Source organism: Amblyomma maculatum, unplaced genomic scaffold, assembly GCF_055883805.1.
Source record: "Amblyomma maculatum isolate TAMU_Amacu unplaced genomic scaffold, ASM5588380v1 scaffold_156, whole genome shotgun sequence".
In the NCBI taxonomy this organism is placed as follows: Eukaryota; Metazoa; Arthropoda; class Arachnida; order Ixodida; family Ixodidae; genus Amblyomma; species Amblyomma maculatum.
In genome coordinates, this window is record NW_028146880.1 from 9,295 (window position 1) to 20,155 (window position 10,861).

The window sequence follows — 10,861 nt, forward strand, 5'->3', positions numbered from 1 at the left end:
ATGTAAAGAATTACTGCACACGCTTTTTTTTATGCCCTTTTATTATGCTGCCTCACCATTCCAATAGCATAGAGGCACAGCAATAGCGTATTGAGAGGGTATCCAAGGTTAGAATCTCATTGCTGCAAGCATGTCACCTCGCTATTGAACACAATTCACTTTGAAGGGCCAAGATTACAATATTTTAGTAAAGTGATTAGCACTGCCAAATGTTCGAGCATTACATGAGGCGACAGTATGGGTGCATCCCACAGACAAGGGCATTGCAATTAAGTTGCTGCTCATCTGCAAAATATTGAATTAAACCACTCTTCTGCAATTCAACAAACACCGCCCACTTTGCCTTTCCATCACCAGGCCCCGTCTGCAGTTCCAAGCATCTTCATTGGGCTTACCTCTAAATATTGTCTACGAAAGATATCTGTGAACTTTTCTTACTTCACTGGTTTTGCAGATTATTTCCTGTCTCAAAAGGAATAACAGAAATACATGGGGTTCTACGACTCATACAGTAAATACTTACCTTTCTAGGTAGGCTACAAAAGGGAAGTAATGCAGAAGGTAGGCAGTCTAAACATAAATGAGTGTGTCAACATGGTGTTTTGGCACTGGAGTGTTTATTACTCCAATCATGTGCGTTATTAATGAATGAAAAGGCACATAGGTAGGAATACTTTATTTTGACACAGAAGCTATGGCCAACGTGTGTAAGCGAAGTGCAGACTTGTGAGTACACTGTTGAGACAGTAGCACAGGGAGCAGTCAACTTGGGCCAGGGAATGCCATGCTTTGAAAGGTGGGCAGCTGTTGTGATCTCTCGACTAGCATCAGTCACGTGCAGGATCGGCTGTCATGGGGAGAAGAAACAAAAGTATGCAAGCTCAGAAATTCAGAGACGTACTAAATTTATATAAAAAGATAACAGGACTGCAGACTATGCAGCAGCTCATATATTCTAATAGTGGATTTGCATATGGTCACTACACCCTCAAAAAGGAAAAGCACAAATGCTGAATTCATGACTCGTCAAAGGAACCAGACCAAAAAGAAAAGTGTGCACCATGTAGCATAGCTCAAGAATGAGAAAAGCCAAAACAGCGAAAAGGTTACCCTAAGTAAGGCCAGTACTAGTGCTCTCTGCATGCGTGCGACAATGTATCACTGCAGTGCACATGCACAGCAGAAATGGACACCGTGGGTGGTAAAGAATTTATATGAAATTATCAACACTGGCCGCAGACATCAGAACAGACCGGTGATTGTGCTTTGGTGTAACGCAAGCGTGCGGGCTTTGTTTGGTAGGTTGTGAAGCATATAAATAAACGTTGAGACATCTTGAAAACCATGTGTGCACATTTTCATTTGCTGCTGCATCCAAGAAGTTTCACTTGCACTGTTCATTAGACGACATGCGTTGCTCTCGAATTGTGGCGTTTGTCGACTACACAGCATGATTCCAGAATCGCGACTAATTCAGCTGTGGACTTTTCATTTTCTAAACTTGCGAAATCCTTCCTATGGGCTGTGAAAAAGAATGAGGAACTGTTCCACCCAAATGTAGTCGCTCGCACATGAAGCAGGCACAAGTCATTTTGTGCCAAACAGTAGTTTCCATACAAGTAACAAGAAGTTCTCTAGCTATGTGACAGGACCATAGCTATTTACTTTGAGGGTGGCCACAGCAAACAGGCAACAACCACAAGATGGCCAAATCCCTCACTGAACTGCAGCACCACAACAGTTGCTACAATGCCAGCATCATAAAACCTCTGGCTGTCTTTGATATACAGTCCTCATCACAAATACAACAGCTCATGTTGTTAAGGAGGCTGTCCATGAGCATCTTACTTCTCAAAGCAGCTGAAAGTATTGCAAACTGAGACCAACACTTGACTAAGTGCAGTAGCAGCACTACTAAGATTCAGTGTGTTAATGGAGTATAGACACCCTGAAACAGATAAGACAAAAATCAATTATAGATTATTTAGCGGTTGAAGATAAAAATCAGGTGATGATCTGTACAGAGTACTGTCTTGCATGTCGTTAACAAGCAAAATGCGACCAAGATTAGGTGCATATGCTCCTGTAAGATGAAGTACTGCACTGGCCTAGCCCAAGCAGTGCGAGTACCTCCAGTCAAAACGCTTTCAAGTGCCATCATCCATGAGATGGTTGCCCAATAGCAATCGGAATTTTCATAATGCTGCGTTCCTTATCTTCAGCCAGCATTTTTCACTCTTCCCAATGGATGCAACCCTCCCCAAAACTACAAATTGAAGACATCAATTCAGTCATGCAGAACTGTTAATAATGACCTGAACCACAAACCAACTTGGAGAGGTAGAAGCAGGCTCGAGCACTTTGAAGCTATAAAACTGAAGTTTTGAAGCATTCAAATTGTTTTGGAGCACGTTTCTAAAGTCAAATGATTTTATTAGCTGAATATTTTATACCTGACATACCAAAATAACCTATTTGATTCCTTTTTATTCAAAGATCAATGCATTGCTGAAAATATAAGACTAACAGCCAAAACATGTACAGATATTTAAAATAACACAAACAACCTTAGAAACAATTTGGAACAAACTAGCAGAAAATGCAATGCTTGTTTCCATACTTGATGCCCGAACGATAAGTTCGACTAAAAACATGACTATTTTAGCCTGAGATATGTGGACTATACCACTATGATGTGCTCAAGCACCACTGGACTAGTTCGGAGTTCACATCAATAGGCAGCACATTTCCACTCCCTATCGTGTGCATATAATTTTTTTTATCCATGCCTGTTCTGATAAAATTTCCAAGGCACTGGTCAGCAATCCCTTCAGTGAGGATAGACTGCACTCAAGGGTAGCCCTTTCCCCCTTCAGATACCCTACTCCATGGCCTTCTGTCAGTGGCTTCTCACGTTTTCGCTTGAGTGGCACCCGAGCTTAATTTTAACACGTTAATGATGGGCCCTGCATGCCTGCCCAACACTTGTGACATTTCTAATGATTGACACCTTCATGGTGTCACACCCATAATACTGTATGTTTTTGTCTGACGTATGTTTGACAAGCTTATTATTAACAAAGAAGTTCAATGAAATAGATCTACGACTGCCAGAAACGAGGCTCATGCTGGTCTGGCTTATGGGATTTCGGTAAGATGTGTTGTCGGCCTAGCGCTCGTCCTGTACCCTGTCTTGTGTGTGTTTTTGTTCGCGCTACTATAAGATGTCTGAAGTACTGCACCAACTAGGTAGCGCTCGTCCTGTACCCTGTCTTGTGTGTGTTTTTGTTCGCGCTACTATAAGATGTTATGGGATTTAACGTCCCAAAGCAACACAGGCTATGAGAGGCTCATGCTCTTCTATTTAGCAGAAAAGGAAAAATATATAAACGCTCTGTTACGACACAGGTATGCAAACCAACAGAATGAAATTGAGGAAGCATATAATTAACTAAAAAAAAAAAGTCTGCATTGGTGATGAACGGTAATTAGTAGTGTATCTACTGTCAAATGAAAAATAACTCATTGCAAACTAGAAAAACAAAAACAAGAAACATGCCACCGTTGAGGTCCGAGACCTGCACATTATGCATCCCATGCTTTACAAACTAGCTACAATGATGGCTGTGAAATCTTTTCAAGCTATTTATGTTGCATGTATCCCAACATAGACAGCGTTCACCAGTGCTCAACTAAACCGCAGCAGCAGACGTGGGAATGCCCTGTAAATACAGCAACAAGGTTAACAACTGGGCGAATTGGTAACCATTCATTTTAAGCCAGCCAAAAGACTAGACACAGAGAAGCCAGCCTCATCTCGTTAGCTTCTATTCCCTGTCTTGTTTTTTGGCTGGTTTAAAATAAAATACAGCAAGTGCCAAGTAGACCATGTGGAGTGTGGTGTCTGAAGGGTTATGTATGAACGAGCCGCGCCGGCGCGCCCCAGCTTGTAGTGTGCCCAACCTCCGACAGGCAGCGAGACTCACGGATTCGGGCAGTACGGCCAGTGTGACTCTTTCGTCTTCCCACGACAACTCTAAACTGTTAGAAATTCGCTGAAAAAGAATGTATTAGTTTAGGCTGTTTACAGTCTCCAAACACACCACGAAATATGTCAGCTGTATTGCATTTCGCTTCTGCTTAAGGGGGGACATGGCCCTTAAGATTATTTTCCAATTTTTGACCAAATTTGATAAAACCTGGCATTCTGATTCAGTTTCTTGCACTGATTTCAAACATGTAACCATTTTTCCAGCTGCCCAATCAGAATACCAGGTTTTATCAAATTTGTTGAAAAACGTAGGAAAAATAGCTTTAAGAGCCATGTCCCCTTTAAAAGCAACCAGTTTGGCCATGATTTCAATTCGTGAGATCGCATTCAATTAGAATGAAAAAAAAAAAATTGTCATCGGACTTCTTGCGAGGATGCTTTAATATTTAGACACCGTGTGCAGCAAAATATAACTGATTAAAATTTCGAGGAAACGCAAAGTAGCCAATAGCGTGCGTATGTAGCCTTCACGCCATGCCAAAACTGCCGTTCGTCAAGCGTAGGTACCACCTCCGTCAAAGAAAGAGAAAGCCAATATTCTTCTCGATTTAATTATCTGTGAACTGGAGGCGACGGCGGTAGACAAAAGACAAGAAGCTCAGGCGGCATGCCCGCCCTGTGGTGTGCGAGAGGTGCTGTTATATAATAGCTCACAACAGCACTGCTGCCAGGGCCGGCACGTGTTCTGGCTGCAATGCTCTTCACTGAGGCGTGTCCCCCCGCCCTCAATTTCCTCTGTCGAGAAAGATGGCGCCGCTGCGGCAGCAAGACTGTATCTGTGGCTGAGGCGTCATGAGTGTTGAACACCAACCTTGAAAAAGATAGCACCTCACCAAGCGTTCGAATGTTGGCCCTTCCCAGTGGTTTGTATGAGGTTTCCAGTTCCTAGCCTCCAGTGGTATATAAAACTGACCATATGAGAAAGCGCCTTATCGCAGACCAGCCTCATCTGGCGCTACTCTAATTTATTAGGCGAACTCCCCGCTGCACCACACCAGCATAACCCGCACATGGCATTTTACGCTTTAAAACATGCAAGAGCGGTGTCTGACTGCTGCTCTTTAGTCACCGAGGGGAGTAATTTCATATATTCGTTTGTATCGTTCAATGTGGCCGGCGCGCGCCTAATTGTTTACGACACTGATTGACTATTTAAAAATTGCTCATTAAAGATTTATCTTATTTCATCGTCAAGGAGATTTCTAAACTCTATCGAGCCTTTGCGGCTATTTCAGTTATGAGACGTTCCAATCAACAGATTAAAATGAAAACCATACCCACATTTGGTTTTGAATTTTCTCATGTGGAGAAAAAAAAAAAGTGTACATGACGCCAAAAAAAAACAACAAAAGGGCTATGTCTCTGGAGCAATGGTCCCAAACCGGCTCAAAGTGTGAGGACGCCGTAGCAGAGGCGTCCGGATCACTTCGGCCACCTGGGATTCTTCAATGAAACTGCCATCGTCAAGTATATGCCTGCCATGCTTTCAGCTTCGACCAAAATGCTGTCTCCCAATTAGGATCAGACTAGGGTATCCCAGCTCAGTACTCGAGAGCTTTAATGACTAAGCCACCGCGGTGCCGTAATAAGTAAATAAATAAGCTAAGAAGACTAAACTTCTTTCTCGGAGCGTATCATGGTCATTTCATCCATTTCACTGCAGCGACGCCGCGAATGTGTATTTTACTCCGACAAAGTGACTATAAAGGACATCGGCCCTCTGTGTACAAACCCGAATCCGGCTCAGACCCGTACGTTTAAGCCCACCCCGAGTACAGCAAAAATGTTCATGTGTCGGCCCAGACGGCCCGTGGGTTGAGCCGCACCCAGCTTTTGGGCCTGTCCATGCCCACGCAGTGTCGTGTGAAGCGCGTGCTACCTTCAGCTGACGCTTCTACATAAGGTTTGACGATCTTCTATTTTTTCGGTTCCTGGGGTTGCCTTTCAGTGGTTCGCTTTCTACTTTTCGATGTCTGAAAGGTAGGCAAGCAGGCAGAGAATATAGTGGGGACCGCTTCCTTTGCAAGCAACGCTTTGCAGCATATGCCCATTTAACTCTGTCGTCCATGTTTTGGACACAAACCTGGGCTCGAAGTGCCCCTCACAAACAGTGACAGTACAGCTTCTTTGCATGCCTTGGCATGCCGGCCACCATAGCTGAAGTCGTTCGACATCTTTTCGCACCGAAGAAAGCTGACATTTTTCATTGCAGAATATGTAGCCTGTATTGCAGCGGTGAACAATGCACTTTTTTCCACATTACATTACATTACAACTTAGAATATACCATGATCGAAGAAAGGCGTGGAGCGGGGGCGTCAGCGAGATAAACAAAATGCGCACCGATGCAAGTTGAGAACTGACTGGCAATCTTGCGGCGCCAGTTAAGTTTGCGGGCTTCGCCCAGAAGGAGATTCCGAAGCAGCGGCCAAGGTCAAGGGGCAGCTTGACGCGGGCTGATTTATGACGGTCACGCAGGCGACCGCTTCTCGGAAGTGAGCCCAGAACACACGGCAGCGGGCGACGCTGCCGGCTCTGTCCGTCCCGCGACGGAGGCAGAGCAGTGCAAGTGGAAGGCACAGCATAAGCGCATTGGTTGTGGGTTCGGCGCTAACTGCTGTGTCTCCCGGTTCGAGTGGAGAGGGCGCAGAGGCCATAAATCCCGAAACGCGGCGTAACACGGGCCTGGGGAGAACGCGCTGTTGACATGTCTTCATGGGAAGGCGCCTGTACGTCCCTTTGAATCCGCCGCCCGTGCGCAACCAAACAAGGGCAGGGATCGGAATGTTTGGGCCTCAGGTTTGCGTGTGTGTGTCTATGTGTGTGTTTTCGGAAGTGTAACCGTCGACGCCGTTTGTCTTTGCGACTGCTTGGCACCTCTTGCGTGGGAGGATTTTGGAGAGGCAGAAATCACAGATGTATGTGTTTGTGTGCGCAACCACTCGCCGCGTAGTGCATGCTTTGTGTTTGTATTACTTAACATGCATAAGAGAGGGGTATATATGTGGCACAGCGATTGGCCAGCCCATTTTGAAGGACTGCATGTTATTGGCCACAGAGTGACTAGTCGTTGATTGGTTAACGGACTAGACTCGAATTTTGAGCGCTAAGGAAGGAGCGTTGGGACAGTCGGGCTCGGAGGACGGTTGGGCTCAGACGAGGGCAGACGGGTTGTTCGAGGAGGGAGGCTAGGCTGACGGAGGTCTCAAGGGACTCCGGCCTTAAGTGTAGCAGAAGGCCAAGGTCTGATTCTGCTAGCCTCTGACCTCCGATCGTGCACCCAGTTGCGGTTAGCCCTCTATGTTTTGATATCACATCTGACGACGTTATTGTAAATAGTTTGTAAACAAGTGTAAATAAATGTGTGCAGTCGAGAAGAGAAGTCCTCATCTCCGCACCGCAATGTGTTGCTGAGCTACGGACGCAGCGGTGGTCACCAACACCACTCGGTACGAGCGAAGGCAGAAGAAACAGCAAGAAGCACCTGTGTATAGGGAAGCCCATCTATTCCCCACGCCTTTGCCCGAAGAGTTTAACTGCACCCAGCGAACCCGCGGCCACCAACAGTCAACGCAGTCTCTCGACAGCCTACGGAAATCGGAGCATCAGTATTGTCACTTACTGTTCGGTGCGGAGCGGCCCGTTCACACACTTCTAACACCATGATGCGGAGGTTGTGGGTCCGGGCTGACCAGTGGCACATAGTAGCTTTTTGCTAAACAATTACCTTTCAGACAAACTCATTATGAATTATCCATTGACCCCCCCGCCATTATGGGCATAGAGCAGGGAGTCTCAAACTCATATTGCTATGTGGGTTGCATTGAGAAAGCTTTTTCTCTCATGACCCAGGAGCCAGAAATCAACAAAACAACAGGAAACAAAGTACAATAAATAACAATAAAATGAACAAAAATAAGCAAAACTTCGTTTTGTCAGACCAAGCCCTCCTATTATTGCAAAAGAAAAGCCGCTTCAGGATCGCTCGGAGAGGGTACTGAAATGGTACACCTGTTAATAAATACTACCACACTTATAATCCTCAAAAAACAACTTGGAAATAAAAGAGAAGGCAAGGATGTCTGGTTCCTTGCTTTGAAGGCATAGTGATGTCAAATAAAAGTTCACGCAGATTAAGTCGTCAACGCCTTTTAAAAAATGAATGCATACTAACTGGTACAAAGTCCGAGTTTATTTTAGTTGAAAATTAGGGCTGGTGGTAATGCTTTCAAAAATGTCAGCTGAAAAGTTTGAGCTGGCGGACTGCATCACGCAGCTCCGCGGGCCGTGCGCCAAGGCCCCTGGCATAAAAGGATAATCTTTGATGAGCGGAAAGAAAGTGTTCGATGTTGGCGAGAAGATAGTGGATGGAGTGGAGAGGCTGCATTCCCCCTTCTCAGCAAGGGAAACTAGAATGCTTCTTTGCTCGTCAAGTGAAGAGGATATACTTTAGGCAGGCATTGCCTCTGCTACGAAATGGGCACCACCCTAGGCAGTGTACACCTGGCCAATGTTTTAACAGTACCACGTGACCGTCGACTGCCCGGCACTGCTGCGCCGGAAGATGCAGGAGTGCGAGGGCGTGCTCACAATTCTTGATGCTGCAGTGAACCTCGTTTGCTACGCTGCTTTGATCAATGTGAAGCAACCCTGCCACAATTGGCTGGTAGGCATGTCGGTGCCCGGAGAAGCTGTCATTGTTTGTTTTTAGCCGCAATAGTATCTGCATATCATGCGAATAGTATCTCCAAAGAACACACATTTCCAATAAAAAATCCAACTTTCCCCATAACTCTTGCCATCGATACTTTCATTGCTTGGAAAAAAAAAAAAAAAAGAAAAAAAAAAATACGAGACAGTATTTGCAAATAGAACCAGGGACAAGTGTAAAATTTGGAACGTTACAAGCTTGCACAGATTTAATCCACAAGCACATAGCAGAGCGCGCTCAGAACTCCGATATGAAACTAGATTCAAGGGGTTGCTGCCAACGGAGCAGAACAGCCAAGTAGACAACACTCGCTGAAGCAGCATGATTACATCTCCCTGCTTGTTACCTCTCCTGATTTCCACTTTGTTTCTGCTCGGACAGTCGATGCTCGAGCTATACTGTTAAAGAATAGGCAGGGTGTATATTCTGTGCTGCTTGCCCTGCAAGCCATTGATGCCAATCTTGCAGACCTCATTTTATCTTTCACAGTGGTTTCCAAAGCTATAAAGTTCTTGCAGGAACTTTGTCACACACACACACACACACACACACACACACACACACACACACACACACACACACACACACACACACACACACACGCACACACGCACGCACACACACACACACACAAAAAAAAAAAAGCAACACAACCGACCTGTGCAGGAATATCATTTGTTAAAGAAGGCAGCTTTGCCAGTTTTTCACAGCGAATTGAGAAGACAATATAGCGTGGTTTGATCTTCCATCTTGCGCAAACATTTGTTTGTTTTTGGAGCTAGTCTGGTTTTCTTAGTCTGAATCAACTGTTACATTGCACACTGTTTGCAATGCATTAATTGCAACTGAGAAAGAAAGGCTGCAAACTACAAGCTGGACACTGCAACTGCAGGAATGCTTGCTTGTTTGATTCATTCATGCACTCTATGCAAACTGGGGACCTGTGCCCAAGCATGTTCCCCATGTAAAACAAATGACCAGTTGCCGTGGCACAGCAATTGTTTTGAAATTAAGTACAGGGCTCACCTTGTGGCGTTTGAGCATATGCTGTCTCCGCCTTTCATAGTCCCATTTGTTCAGCCTCAGCAATCAGCAAGTACATGCTAGACTCCAAAACACATACCAGGAAGGTCCCTGCGTACCAAATATTAGACGTCAGCTTATAAGCGATCTTCACACACACAAAACAAATTGAATTTAAAACAAGTACATGTTGATGCACTTTAAACACAAGGCGAAATCGCTTACCTCACCGTAATCAGAAAGCGGCCCTGCATACATTTGACCGTGCGCAGTCATAAAATGAGGTATGAAATCATTACACCGCGTCATAGCAACGAGGGCCACACAAAATGATAGTATGTCGCACAAATGGTTAGTACGTCGTGGTGCATCGAAACAAAAGCTTCCCACAAAGGCCTGTGTGATCCTCGCCTTTCCTGCTTCTACGCGTTGTTTTGTCATGTCCTAGTACCTCCTAAAGTCCCTCTATCAGCTCAGAGACGTTACAATCATTAACTATTCACCCAGACAGGTGCGGAAAGTACCCAAGTTTCCCGCCCTTTTCAAGCGCACGCAAGACTGATAGTCAGGCGTGCTTTACATGACGTGAGATTTTCGCGCGGTTGGCCTAATAAACGGTATTTAACCGCATGTTCCTTAGTGTCGAACTGCGTTGAGCTTTCGATTGAGACCTTCGATAATACACCTTTGGGGCGTTCGGGCCCACTGCCGGCCAAGCAGGCTCAATGGTCAACAGAACATTCGGGCGCACGGACGTGGACGGACAGTGGGCAATGACTCAATACATGCATACTGAAGTATCTTAAGAATAGAAAAAATTGCTTACGTACCGTACAACACGAGAGCACACGGCTGACACGGCGACACAGCTCTCCCGCCTCCCACCATAAAAGACGACCAGCCATTTTGCTACTAAAAGCAACACAAAACCCACAAAACAATAGCCGGATGTGACGTTTTTCTTAAACCGGATAATACGTCATGGGTTGCAGCAAGCATTTGGCTCCTGCAACCCGGTTGCAGGAAGCATTCCGCTGCTGCAACCGGGTCGCAGCAGACGGCGCCTTTGCTGCATG

The 10,861-nt window shown here is 45.4% G+C and overlaps 1 long non-coding RNA gene across 1 annotated transcript; it reads right to left on the reverse strand.

Moving 5' to 3' along the window:
• Positions 1–780: 780 nt before the first annotated feature.
• On the reverse strand, positions 781–10,755 carry LOC146170588 (uncharacterized). The gene is made up of 3 exons (XR_014703182.1): positions 10,616–10,755; positions 9,789–9,896; positions 781–847 (listed from the first exon to the last, which is right to left on the reverse strand). It is a non-coding gene; the product is annotated as an uncharacterized LOC146170588 (long non-coding RNA).
• Between the last annotated feature and the right edge of the window lie 106 nt (positions 10,756–10,861).